The 14,156-nt window shown below is 42.6% G+C and overlaps 1 protein-coding gene and 1 long non-coding RNA gene across 2 annotated transcripts in view; one reads left to right on the forward strand and one right to left on the reverse strand.

Moving 5' to 3' along the window:
* Window positions 1-2,984: 2,984 nt before the first annotated feature.
* On the reverse strand, window positions 2,985-14,153 carry LOC306803994. The gene is made up of 3 exons (XR_013774761.1): window positions 14,075-14,153; window positions 10,467-10,569; window positions 2,985-4,902 (listed from the first exon to the last, which is right to left on the reverse strand). It is a non-coding gene; the product is annotated as an uncharacterized lncRNA (long non-coding RNA).
* LRRC56 (leucine rich repeat containing 56) overlaps window positions 13,926-14,156 on the forward strand; it is a 58,824-nt gene continuing 58,593 nt past the window's right edge. The window contains exon 1 of the mRNA XM_079310023.1: window positions 13,926-14,036. The gene's annotated coding sequence lies outside the window, so the exon portion shown is untranslated. The remainder of the gene's footprint in view (window positions 14,037-14,156) is intronic.

The raw sequence follows: 14,156 nt of genomic DNA on the forward strand, positions 1-14,156 counted from the left end.
AGGGAATCAGTTGAGGACAGAGAGGGGAAACCCTCATAGTTTCCACTTTGGGAGGAAATAAAAACTGAGTTTTGTTAGCTTAGAGGAGGAGAATTTTGAAAACTGCTGTTTGTGCACAGAGGCCAGTGGAACTACCCTGTGCAGAGCATAGGCTCCTTTACAGATCTGGGGTGGGTCTAGGCTATGTTTTGCTCTTGAGCTGGAAAGGATGTCTTCTGTGTGGCAGATTTGGAAAGTGAAGTAAAAACTGAAAGTTTCTTAATCCCTTGACTACTGGTTTGAGCCACAAGTAGCACAGCTCCAACTGTGTGATGGACTGAAGTGTATACTCCCCCTTCTATTTTAAAAACTCTCTCCCAGGTAAAATTTATGCTGTTCATGCACTAGTGCTGATGCTTGAGAAACAGTGGCCAGCTTTCTGAGCTGCCTGGGGCCTAGCTGAATTCACAGGTAAAATTCTCATGACTCATGGTCAATTCTTCTCTAGCTTCCTAGTGAATTTGTAGAGAAAATACTGCAGATGACAACCCTGACAATAGCATGACTTGTAAAGAAGCTTTTGAAAAGAAACTCTTAATGTATCAGATAAATCTATGTGAGATGCAAAGCTAGAGTTCAGTCTTGACAATGAATTATTATACTGTGAGTGACTGACGATAAAAAGATTTGGGAAAAATCTGAGTCTCCTGCAACACAAAGAAACCATGAGATAAATAAAAGTCATCTCAAAGGAACCATGCTAAAACTATTCAACACTATAATTTAACAGTCTCCTAGAGACTGGGAAAAGTCAGCAGGTTTATCCTTACTACAGGTTGTACGAAGGGAGATACAGCCACAAGAGACATCACAATTGTCAAATGCCAGAAGTGTGTACTGTCATCTCAAGGGCCTGGAAATCTTGGAGATACCTAAGACTTGAAGCAGCAGTCCAAGTGCTGAAAAAAAGACCAGTTAGTCCTGGCTGCAAAGGGTTTTTAAGACTGACACTCAACTGGAAAGATCTCCTGGAATAATCAATTAACAAAAGAAAAATACTGAATTAATTAATCAATCCTCAATAAATCAACAAAATCTTCCTCCAAATCACCTCCAAAGACATGACATCATCATTCAGATGACCCAAGCAGTGAATTGGACCACTTTGTTTTTAATCCCCAAAATAATGGCATAAATAGTGGATTAAATTCTGCTAAGTGTGCTCAGGCTTCTTTCTACCACTTGAAATGTTGCAGAAGATTCTTGGTGGACAGAGCAAAGTTGTCACTTTTGTAGGGTTATCTGATCCGGGACAAGATCTTTCTTATGATGGATTTCCTCTTTTGAAATAAGCAAGGCAACATCTTGCTAGGTGCCTGGCCCAAGCTCCACCAAAACTAGCGAGAGAAAAGATTTCTGTTGGATGAAATAAATTTTGCTAACAGTTGGATTTGGTCAATTTTGAACTGAGAATAGAAACTTGAAGAGATGATGCTCTGGAATCACAGAAATGAAAGGCTTTGTAATCAGAGCTTGGAAGTGGAAAGAGATTCATGTTCCATAGTTTAAAAATATAGACAGCTGCTAATTCCTTTTTTTTTTGCTATTAAAAACTCTGCAACCCAAATACACACACACACACACACACACACACACACACACACACACGCATGCACACACATGAAAGACATAATCCAAAAAGTGGTCATTTCCCAGTCAGCTTCCTTGTAGAGAGACTGTGGGAATGAACAACTATCACATCTCTCTAGATGTGGTATGCAATTGTTGGTAACATGAGGCTCTGCCCTGAGTGGATGATGGGATCTTGGACTTCAGATTTTGCTGTGTGGTGTGAGCAGGGGGAGAAATGACAGGTTTGATCTCTGGGTATTTACAAGCAGTGTGGCTTTCTACAATTGCCTGCTAGTTTCAGTCTAATCTGAAGCACACTGACCTCTGCAGTGTCCCATTTGTTTCTGTGGGTGTTTGCTTCAGCCCCCAACAAATGTTCTTTCTGGCTATTTGTGCTTTTTCTCAGGAGTTGTAGCTGATCATGAGGTGAATCTGGAGCCTGAGTTACTTAGAAATGACACTGATTCTTCCATGAAATGCCCCCACCTCATCAGAAGTTGCCAGGGTTAGTGAGGTCCTGTGTCTCTTTCCACTCCCTGCTGAGCCTACCAGCATAGATCAGCAAGGGTCAACAATGGTAGGAGGCCTGGTAAAGCAGAAATCTGCAAGTTGGGAGCCACGCTGATTTTCCTGGCAGTGGCTCACTGGCATATGTACAGGAGCTTTTGTTAGCTGACAGCCTGAATGGAATGTCAATCATTCCCTTGGAGCCTGATCTTCAGATCACTGCCCACTGAGAGGGGGCTTTTGCCTTCATCTTCATACAGCAATAACTCAGGGCTTTGGAAGCTGGAAGCCCTAATTTCTGTTAAGAAGTCCTTGTGATATTTAGTCCCCATGTGATTTTCTATTTCAAACTCTACAGAAAAGTTTGAACCCTTTGCAACTGATTCGCTACCAGGGTTTTTTATGCAACAGTTTGGATCACTTACCATGCTCTGGGTCATCTGTCACTTTTGCAGGCAGGAGCCAGATTTCCAGAGTGGAAGCAGGATGAGTTGCTAAGGGATGTCTTGTGCTCTATATCATTTCTGCATTCACTGATGTGCAACAGATTTATCTGTGTAGTTCAAGGCCTCTCTGTACCAGATGAGTTTGTACTGAAATCTCAGTCCATCCCACACGTTCTCCTGGAGAAGACACTGGTATTGTTGGTATCATTTTTAAAATAGTCTTCTTCATCAGCTAATGCTGATTTTCTTCTCCTCAGCATCAAAGAACAATTGCTAACTACATCTCTTTCTTGCAGAAATTTCAAAGCAGTGTTGCACAGCATGATTCAGGCATGCACACATGGTAAAACTAGATAGAATTAAAGACATTTGTGTTGATCCAGAGTTTTTTTCTGGTTTTTTTTCCGGGGTTTTTTTTTTTTCTTTTGACTATTTTTTAATATACTGGCCATACATTGTCTCTAACCCTGCCATGTAGCCCTCCTTCTCATCATTATGCTTGAGCTCCTAAGCCTTTTCTTGCCTTCTGTTAAGCCCCTCACTAAATTCTGTTTTTCCTTCTACTGTAAGAAAATGCCCTGAGCCTTGGTTCCTATCTATGCAAGCAAGTAAAGATGAAAAAAAAAAAAAAAAAATTTCTGTAGACTGGAGAGGAGGATAGAATCCAGCTTTCTCAGCATCTCTATGCTTCTTAGTGCTCTTGACACTCCAGTGTATGCTCTATACCTTAATAAAGTTTGCTTATCTGGTCCCTTTCTATTACAGACAGCTGTTTTCCTCTGTGGCAGCCTCTTCCTCATGCTCTTGTGCAGTGTTTCCAGGTCCCCCTTCATCCCTTTCTGTGATTACCTCAAATACATGCTGCTGCAGTAACCAAGTCCATGGGTGACCTCAGCCTTGACGTTATTTATAGCAAAGGTAGACTCTGTCCTTCAGTGCAGCTGTTCATTGTCACAGCTAAAGATCCTGAGTTATAGACCTCCCTGGGAGTTTATGGTGGTAGCACTATTCCCATATCAAGTGAGATCCAGGTTACATATTGGAAAGTTTGCTTGGCAGTCAGGCTCTGCTCTTGTGTCACTATCCTGTTTAGGCTGTCCTAAGAGATGCCTAGTAAAGGTGAGGGCACAGTCCTCCCATACAAATGGCTTCAAGAGCAGCACAGGGCTAGAAATCATCCCTTCAGTTAGAGACAGGACACAGTTGATCTCTCCAGGATATATCTACACCTATTTCATACAGATTGTCATCTTGCTGGCAGTTACTCCTTTCCTTATTACAGAACTTTCCCACACTGAAGCCACAAAGACCACAGCATCTTGGGGTTTTTGTCTCTAGTTTGGTCATCCCCTTTCTTCTGCTGCTTCTCCATCAGGAAAGGTGAAAAGCAGAACAGGACCTGCAGTCACTTGCATCCTGCAGGTCTGAGGCAGGTCCATTGCATGTTTCTAGATAACTTTTCAGGCAGATGTTTTCAGACAGAGCTCAGCATTAGTGTGCCTCTATGTGTGTATGTGTGTGTGTGTGTGTGTGTGTGTGTGTGTGTGTGTGTGTGCAAATCACCCAGATACTTTCTAAGGGCTTTCAGGGAGCCAACGCTTAACATTTCAGAAGTCAGACCTCCTGCAAGATTCCTAAGCTGAGATGCCCAAAGCAACATATTGCAAATTTCTTTTCTGGTTTCAGACTCATGACTTTATGTTTCCCACTTTCAGTCAGCAGCCTTCAGTTGGGGAAATACCAAAATTAACGTACAAAAACACTGATCACAAATGTTACATGAATCCTAGTGATTGATGGAATTTCAGCCAGTGACTATCATAGCTTGTGTTAATCTACAGATGTTGTATTAACACCGAGTGATTTCGCAGTTCTCATTTGCAATAAGCTTTGATGGGGGTAGAAGGTATTAGCTGTATTTTCCCTTCAGTGAGCTGTTTAATCACTGGAGCTTACTGACAGTGGGATTTGGAGAACTTACATGATCACAAAGTGAATTAAGAGTAAAACAATACCCTCCCTCTGGCTTCTCTGGGACAGTGCACAGGGGAGGGAATGGGTTTAGAGCTGTTTTCAGAGCTGGGGTTCTGTTTCCCCATTTAAGCAACACTGGTGTGCTCCAGTGAGCACTAAGCAGGAAGCTGCTGCCTCCTTAGTCAAGATCTTCCTGGTTTTCAGGAGCACACTCAGACCAGCTCTCCTGCAGATCAGCACACGCCAGTGAACTCGTTGTAACATGTTTAGCTGCACGTTCTTGTTGGCTTGCTGAGGTCTGATCCAAAGCCTACTGCAGATACAGGGAAGATTCAAGTACTTCTTCAGTGGCCTTTGGTCTACTCTGTGGAGGCAAAAATACAACTGTGATAGATACATGGGTGAGTGAACCCTACATTACCACCACATTTCACTCTGAGGAGATGGCAAAAGGGATTCTGCAGCCCAACCTTGTGCATCCCAGAGCAGTAAAAGCAACATGAATCCTACTTAATAAGTAATTCAAAAGCACTTTCTGGTTAGTGAATCATCTGCATCCCAGACTTTCTGAGGCTCCTGGGTAATGAGACAAGAACAGTGCAGCTTCTGTAGTCATTTCTACCTGCTCACTGGGCTGCCAGTGTGCTCTGGTCCTAATTTTGAGCTGTTCTTTTAACTGCTCTCTGCCACTAAGCAATTCTCATCTAGAGATCTCAGACATGAAGTAATCCTCCCAGCTTTTCTATAAAAAAGTCAACTACCATTAAACCTGTTTTACAGGTGGGTAGGCTGAGCTCCAGTCTGCCTGAGATCACAAAGTGTTATTTAGGGCCAAACTGCCTGGGCTGACACGTTCCTGCAGCAGGGATGACCGCTTTTCTTAGAGGAAAAGAGTGCCCAGACAGAGGGAAGGCTGGCCTCTGTTTATGTATATGCTTTGCACATGACTGTGAAGCACAAAAACCTCTCTGGCTGCATGGCTGGAATCCAGGTGTCCCTCGAATGAAGAGGCAAGTGTAGGCTAAACTAAAATGCCGTGCTCTGCTCTTTGTGCTGAGCCATCCAGCAGGTGGGAATGCACAACTCTGACTGATTGCTTATGCCTGAGTCACCTCCTTCAGCATTTGCCATTGCCTAGCATGTTAGCATGCTGCCTGCTGGATAATAAATTACTTCATCTGCTGCAGCAGTGAGGATACTATTAAAAATTAACCCTGGGAAATGGTCCTGCATTTTTTTTTTTTCTGTCAGACCCAGACAAGGGAGGAGAGGAATGCTGTTGAAATGGGATTTGCAGAAAAGGCAAGTGGTGAATTTTTAGCAATGGGGATGGTTCAGGCTTCAGTTTAATCATTGCAGTTGTTGGCAATTGATGATCAAAATTCAGAGGGCTTAAGGCACTTGATAAAGTTAAAATGAGTGCAGGTAGAAAAGACTCAATAGGCATATTTCAGTGGAGGTCAAAGGATGGGATAAATGGGGATTACTGTGCTGACGTGTAATTTATGACCCGTTTGCAGAAATAAATGAATTTATCACGTGGATGTTATCACCACGTGTAAGGAATGCTGCCTGTAGATGAAACACTCTCCAGTTTTGGTTTATGTATTGTACGCTTTTCTCATAGTATCACACTTAGAACCACACCCTACCTATAGCAGCATGCAGAGTGCATTTGCAGAAGTGATGGATTTTTATTAAATATCTCAGGAAACAGAGCAACTGACAGACAGATATTTCATTTTCTTGGCTTCTCTTGCCTCCAGCACCCACACAGTATCCATCAAATTGTCTGGAGTCAAATCCTCACAGGCTGCATTTGAAGCTTGGGCAAGGAGCCAGCCTGATTTAGAGAGCAAAGTCCTGTCTGTCCGCACGCACTTACCACTGTCTGTGTGCTGCAGTCTGGAGCAGGGGACCTCAGCCTTAGGCTCAACAAAAAATACCCCTTTAACTCCCTTTGCATTGTTCCAAGAAAGGGATTTGGTCTGAAGCCTGCAGACGCATTCATTAATGATTCCATTGTTGACACAAAAATTGCACCTTGTTCTGAGGCGTCATTCAGCTGGCTTCGGTACAACAGCAAGCAGCACGTCCCATCCTGAGCCCGTCCTGAGGGATGTCCCAGCTCCCTGGGCTGCTCTGTTCATGCATGGTTGGTACCTATGGATGGGCTGGATGGCAGCACAGGCTGTAATGCTAGGTGCACTGACTGTGCAAGCAGATCTGCTTTCTTCCAGAAGCCCATTGTGGCTGTTGATTTCACAAATGTGCTGTGATATGACAGCACCTATCCAAGGGCCAAGCTGAGGTCTGCATGCTTGTCCTGAGTCACCTGCTTATCTCCACATGGCAGAGGTATTTTAAAATGTTGGGCTGAAGCAACATTTCCTGCTGCAGCAGGAGAAATCATATAAAGTTCCTTCATAAACAGTGTTACAAATTTGCTAGATGAAAGGTACTCAGGTATTGCTCTGTCCAAATTGGAGACAATTTCTACTCTCTTTCCTTACTTGTGATATTTACAGAACCATGGTTGAAATGTTCTTCAAGCTAATTCCTGCATTTTATTTATTGTCTCTCCTTTCTCTCTCCATCTAGATTGAGTTTTGTCATTAGCCCTAGTCCCTGTACCTATGTACGGCTCTTACTGCAGCCAAGCATGCCACTGGAACAAGGATTTTATTTTAATGATTACTGACCAGGAGTTATCACAACGGTTGTCATCAACACAACACCAATTTATAAACATGGTCTTTGTGGAGGTTTTGGAAAGCACAATAGCTTAGAGTTAGTTTGGCACCTCCTTGCAGAGTAGATGGTGCATGTTGAAATCACTTCCTTTAACTTCAATATATTTGAGATCACACCCATGGCGGGGTTATTTATTTCCCTCCTCTTCACCCCCACGCCCCCAGGTCTCTGTGTTTCACTCCCTAGGTTGCCAAGGGCTGTGTGTATTGCTCATGTGTTGTGAGGCAAGTATCTCAAAGAAGAAAGAAGTGACCTGTATGAACAGCTGTAGGCATACATCCAGCCTCTAGAAAGGGAAATTGTGATCTATGCCTGGAAAATCTGCTTCCACAAACCAGGAGTTAACCAGTAAACAATGAATATACAGTTGTGTCCTAGACACTTGTGTTCTCACTGGCTTTTAAGCAGAATGAGAAGGAAATGTATTTTTAACACCAGCTCAACTTGCAACTTGATCTGCTACTGCAGGGAGCAATCAACTGATAACTTAGATATTAGCCAGGTGCCAGTGTTTGGTACACAAGATTACTTGTAATAATCTGTGTTAGTACATCCACAGCATGGCATAGGAAGTGACCATTGTAGGGCAGGACAGGGGAAGCTTGTGGGTATTCCAAGGAAGACAGGTTCTGTTAGTGGTGATGTGTCAGGAGTTGTTGGAGGGATACACACTTCACTTTGTCAAAAGTCCATCTTTGTTTCTAACAGTAGGGAAGTCTAGGAATGAAAGGTCTTTGCTTGGACTCTTAAGGGAGTGAATGAAGGGGAGTCATAGTACTACAGGAGCTTCCTGGCTCCTACAGATGACAGTAGTTTGTGGACATGGGAGGATTCCCACTCTGAATTTCTGTCTTCTTCTGAAGAGATTTGCTCAGTGATATGCCCACCACCCAGCTCAGGCACTAGGAGTTTCTGTTCAGCCAATATAAGGGTTAACCCTGGGTCTCTTCTAAGGTGCTTCAAGAAAAGAGGATGGAGTGCTTAGCCAATAGTGCAGGCATTCAGGTCAAAGAGCAGTGATAAAGTGCAGGTTTTCATGGCCAAAGAGCTGGCCTACAAACACGACTGGAGTTCCCTGTGCAAGACAATGTGCCATGTTCACTATGTACTGTCACCAGTACAGACAGTGGGGCTGCAGACAGATCTGTCAAGCAAGGCTTTTGAGGTAGGTGTGAGATTTGTGTGGACTGGGATGTATTTTATGGTTTTCAACACTTGGAAACACTACCTGAGCATTTGTCTGGGTCTCATCCAGCATGCCTAGTTGGGTAATGAAGCTGATTTTTTACTGGAACTTCTAGACAGTGCATAAAACATACAGAAGCACACCAATAACACATCTTTTCTCATCACTATTCTAACTTAGCTGCTGGGATGTAAGTACACAATTCTTTTTCTACACACACTTTATGCAGAATTGGAGCCAAGGCTGTAAAAAGAGTGCCTGGAAATCAGGTCTCTCTTGTCATTTTGGGGACAGGGAAACATTCTTCATTCTCTATGAGGATGTAGAAGGGGTTCCTTCTAGTAGTCTAGAGGAAATTACACATGGCAGTGATCCAAATATAGATGAATCCCAAGCCATTCCAAAGAGGTTTATCCATGGAAAAGGCAACCCTAGCTGCTTAAATTCTAGGGAAAATTCCAGTATGGTATGGTGGTGTGTAGCATCACCTTTCATTCTAGTATAGTATTTGCTGAACTCAACTCCAGGCTGCCTGCAGCAGAAGCAGTGTAGTAGGATCAAGGGTTCCTTTGACAGAGCAGAGAGGACCATTTTTGCCTTTGCTCGGTTCATTCACTGATGCTGAGCCAGAAGGAAGCACAAATCACCTTGTAGACTGTGGAGCTGAAACAGCTCTGGGGATGGGCAGGGTACTTGATGCAAAAGGAGAATTTTGTCTCTTAGGATGTTAGGACAGGGAGCTGTGTCCTCCAGGCTACAGGTGCTGGCCCTAGGATAGCACAGGTGAGCACAGGGATGCACGGGATATACAGTATTTGTTCCAGTCTGCAGAACTGCTGGCCCCATTTATCTACCTGCCCATCTCCTCCCTCCACATCTGCAAACTGCACTCCAGCCACCTTATTTCCTGCCCTGCAGGACAGGGATTTGTTGAGGACTTTTGCCAGAGCTGTTGTCTGTACATGGCTCACAGTGGTGTTGTTGCTGTGATGGCTGAAAGCCCCGGTGTACATGAGTTGCATTCAGAATAAGCTTTGAACTGTGCAAAGTGCATGCAAACTAGTGGTGTAATGGCATGGAAGCTGGTGCTTTGACCTGATTAATTTTTTTTTAAGCCCCAATTTCTCCACTGCTTGACATCATAGGTTGTCACACTGATGGGAAGTGAAAATAACAACCCTTTTATGATTTGGTAACATTTTATGGTGACTTTCCATTGGCACAAAAAGCAAGTACACATTGGAAAGCTGCTGTTTCCCCTGTCTGAAGACAACTAGATGAATTTCACAGCTAAATCCTGCTTGGAAAAACAAACCTAAAAAGCACAGTGAGGCCACAGGTTCCTTTACACTGCAGCAAGTGATGAAAAAACAAATGTTGCTCCTGAAAAACTGTGGAGAAAGAGTCACTGACCGTAACTCCTTTCCAAAATCAATTCATTTTCTCCTTAGTTTAATGTTGAAAACAAAGTCGTAACTCAATCATTGACCATGGAATTCATCCCAGAAGAAATGCAAGGACCACCAACAATGTGATCCAGGTGTGAATTATAAATATCATCATTCTGTGTCCCTGGAACATTAATACTGCAGCCAGTGCTCTTCCTTTTATATTTTGATTTTAAGCCTGCCATTTTTAAGGTTTCTCAGCAAGACTTTCTCTTGCAGAGGATTCCTGCCATAACAAGCACAGTGACACACCTAAAGTGAGTGAAGCCCTGTAGAGGTACTAGAGTTGTAAGAATGTTGGGTTTTGTATCTACCAGTTCTTTGTTAAAAATTACCATCTGGCAGCTGCAGAGAAACTTTGGACTTGTCCCATACTGTGAGACAGGATACCATACGCTGGAAAAGCACATGTGTGCAGACAGCATCCTTGGGCTTTCTAAAACCAGGAAATAGTTTGACCCAAAAGAAACTGAGAAAGGTAGAGGGCCTTAAACAGAGGAACAAAACAATAATAGTTAATACACAGGCATCTCAAGTTACCATTGATTCATCTTGAGTCAGGAATTTTATAAACAAGGGAGTAAAACCATACTGTTCTGGCTCTCAGTATTTTTTCAGATAAAAAGCTTTTGTTTCCTTTTTCCTGTAAAAATGTAAAGGGAGAAAAATATTAGATTTGCTGATATTTTTATTTACAACTATTCATTATAATTAAGGTAGAAATAGGAAATAAGGTCTTCTGGAATTAGGCAGTGCTGGCTCAGAGGCTCAAATATTAATTCAGTGCTCTATCACACCTTTGTTACCGCATGTCTTTCATCCCAATCAATCATCTTGACTGCACAGTAATGCAACTATTTCTGAGCAGAATCTCTTGATCATTCTAAAGCAATAGTACAAAGAAAGGAAAGATCCCTCTGGTGCAGCATCTGCACTGGGTATGGCTTGAAAGTCACTGGGATTCCACCAGAGTTCTTCCCTCCCAGCAGATCTGAGTCAGTCTTTAAGCTAAAGAGATATCCCAACACAACTGAAGCCTGTCTTAAGCTTACCTTTACCCTACGAGACCCTGCACCATGGCAAGGTACCATTTGCTGGTTTTATTGCCTTGTAGTACCCCAAAATGTACCAAGGAGGGTATTCACTTTCCTTGAGTGAGCATGCAGCAGTGAGGAGACAGATTCTGTCCCTCAGCACTGGCTCAGGACCTTGGAAGTGTGTGGTCACCTTCAAAGGCCACACAGAGTTTCTATGCGACTTTGGTGACATTGGGAGTTTGGTTCACTTGTTTATTGAAACAAGTGCAACATAAAACTATGAATGCCCTTCTTTCAGCATGAGGTAGAATACTCTATGAAAACTGTTATCCAAAGTTTTTCCAGATCTAGTTCAGTTTGAAAAGATACAGCTTTGTACAAAATGCCAAATGTTTCCTGACAAAGCTTTCCTTTCTGATTGCAGTTTATGAATTCACATAAGCCTGTGAAAAGGAGCAAAAACAAATGCCCAGATTCATTGAATAAGAGAATTAACTGGATTCTCTCACTGCCCTTTCTTTTCATGCCAGGTGCAGTAAAGAAAAATAAATTCAATTGGCAGACTCCTGTCATCCTCCAAATCTTTGGATCAGTTGTTTTTCCCTCTCAGTCTCATTCATTGCTTCTGAGGATGAACTTCTAAACACCTGCTGTGGTCGAAACTGTTCTTACATCATCTCCTGAGCACAGTGACTTCAATTACATGAAATGATGAGGTTAATGCCACAGTTGAGACTTCAAAGCTGTGTCTGCAGACCTGAGCTGATTTTTTTGGAAAATGCTACAGTAGCTGCTAGGTCTTTACCAATAGAAGAATTACCAAAGTTGTCAGTGTTCTGCTTATCATGCAATATAAGAAGATGGGAAAATTGTCTAGCAGAACTGCAGTCTGGGTGGGGGTGGCAGTCCCGTAGAATGAGTTCTCAATCTCAGATTAGTTTAGATTTTTGTCTTTTTGTATGAAATGGAGATGAATATCGTTGTTCTGTAATACCTACTTGAACCAGATGACTTTTAAAAGGTCCCTTCCAACTCAAACTATTCTATGATTCTATGAACTTGTTAGTTGTGCTAGAAAAGGGATTCTCACAAGAAAAAGGTGATTACTGGGCTTACTAATGAGGGCAAGAGATCAGGTAGCAAGGGAAACTCTCTTCAGAGACGTTGAACAATCTTTTAGAAGGGGGGAGACACTGATACGTATCTAAATGACTCTGATGGGTTATGTGCAACAGTATAAAACTTTCCTCTGACCTGAAAGTCTCCTCTGGTTCTGTGCTTCTGAGCTGTAGGACAATTAAATTCTTAAATGTTAATTATGCAAGCTATTGTAGCAGCAATTATCTATTGATCAATAATATTAATTACAGACTGGATTGATTGGATATTGCTTGTGACTGAGTAAAACCAGAACAAGCAAACCTCTTCTTGTAAAATAAGACTCCCAAAGGAAAAGCATGTTTATCTAGGCTTGGCTTTCAGAGTAGGCTTCACCAATTCCTGTTCATTTGGTAGCACCAATGGAATTAATCCAGAGTAATGAAATTTTGTGGAGTTCCTGTGAAGGTGAGATCAGAATTAGGTCCACTGTCTCCAAGTAGGTCCAAGGTATGCTAATTGACAATATTATGATTCTAAAATTTTCTTGGATAAACTGAAACATAACTTTTCTTTCCTATAAAGCTTCATGAATGTACAACATGGTTCCTGGATAGAGATCATATCAGTTCCACAGTCATTAATTTACAGATTTCTCATTGACCTTAGCTCAGCACTGGGAATGGTGCCAGCACAATTACAGTAACTCTGAATAAAGAGACATAAAGCTTCTGTATCTACCCTGAAATTGTGCCAGAATTTTCTCTTCCTCAGTGATGGAAAGATGCATTTTTTCGATCGGTTTCAAGTAGTTCAGACTGCATTGGCCATAAGTAGATTATTTCCAGCAAAACAAGAAAAAGAGGAAAACTGCCATGCAGGTGTGTGCATACACAATACAGGTACTCCAGAGATAATCTTTGGGAAGTGTGTCCCAAGAAGGTGTATGTTGGGAAACTGAGTCAAGGTGATTTGAGCTAGTTACTTGGAAAAATAATGGCAGAATTTGGAATAAAATTTCAGGGGCAGATGCTTGATTCAGTATTGTTTTCACTGAATCACACTACCTTCCTGGAGCACGTCAAGGCCCATTGCCTTCCTTCCTGTGAAGATGGGCAGCTGGATTGCAATGACACCAGGTGGAGCTGAGTGTGCTCATCACCTTGGAAAATCAGGCCCCTGGTGATTCTCTCTGATGTTAATTGACCGTCAGACCCTGCAAGAGGGGAGTCAACACATTTCCTGACCTGTGGTCTAAGTGTTTTCCAAACCCTAGAGTAAATTGAATGTAGTTATAGAGGAAATGCTGATGCAATCCACCAGCAGCTGCTGCTCTCCCACATCCTCACAGAGAAGGTGTGAGGGGGTGAGTTGCATACATGAAGTCAAAACCTCAGCCTCTTCTACATGGTCTCCGAGAGAAACACTGCTAAGGGCTGCTCCCAAGAAAATCCTGAATGCAAACCCTTGAAAAAGCAGGCTTTTCATGTGGGACCTCTGAGCATCCAATCACATCTTCCTAGGTGCTGATTTATGAATCACATTATTGGAATGTGGAAATGTAGATACCTTCTAAATGTGAGTAAGAATGGTAAGAGCTGCACCAGGGTTTCGCTCTTGCACTGATGATTTTGTAAAACAAAAAAAGTTGAACCACATCTGTTGGATCCAGATTATGATAAACTTCATTCTTACGTGTCTAATCTTTTGTCAACTCTCGTCTAGAAATTTAATCTTTTAATCTGTTTGGGTTTTAGTTGGTTGTTTTCTTGGTTTTGGGGGGTTTTTAAATGCAAAATCATTTGGTGAAACCAGCCTTGCTATCTGCCACCAGCTGTATTTTTTTTTCTTTAACACACTGCAGGCATGTGGGATCACCTTTGTGCATGATGATGTCATTAATTTTTCATCGGCCGACAAAGGTTTCGGACGTGTGGAACAGAGATGTCCCCCTGTCACCCAAATCCCACGCAGGGTCCTGCTGCCTTTCCCGTCCCAATGCTGCCTCAGTACCGTGGCCGCCCCGTTTTGCTCCCGCTGTTTTCCCACTGCAAGCGCGCTCCTCTGCCATTCCCCGCCTCGTCCGGAGCCTGTC

Source organism: Erithacus rubecula (assembly GCF_903797595.1).
Source record: "Erithacus rubecula genome assembly, chromosome: 6".
NCBI lineage: Eukaryota > Metazoa > Chordata > Aves > Passeriformes > Muscicapidae > Erithacus > Erithacus rubecula.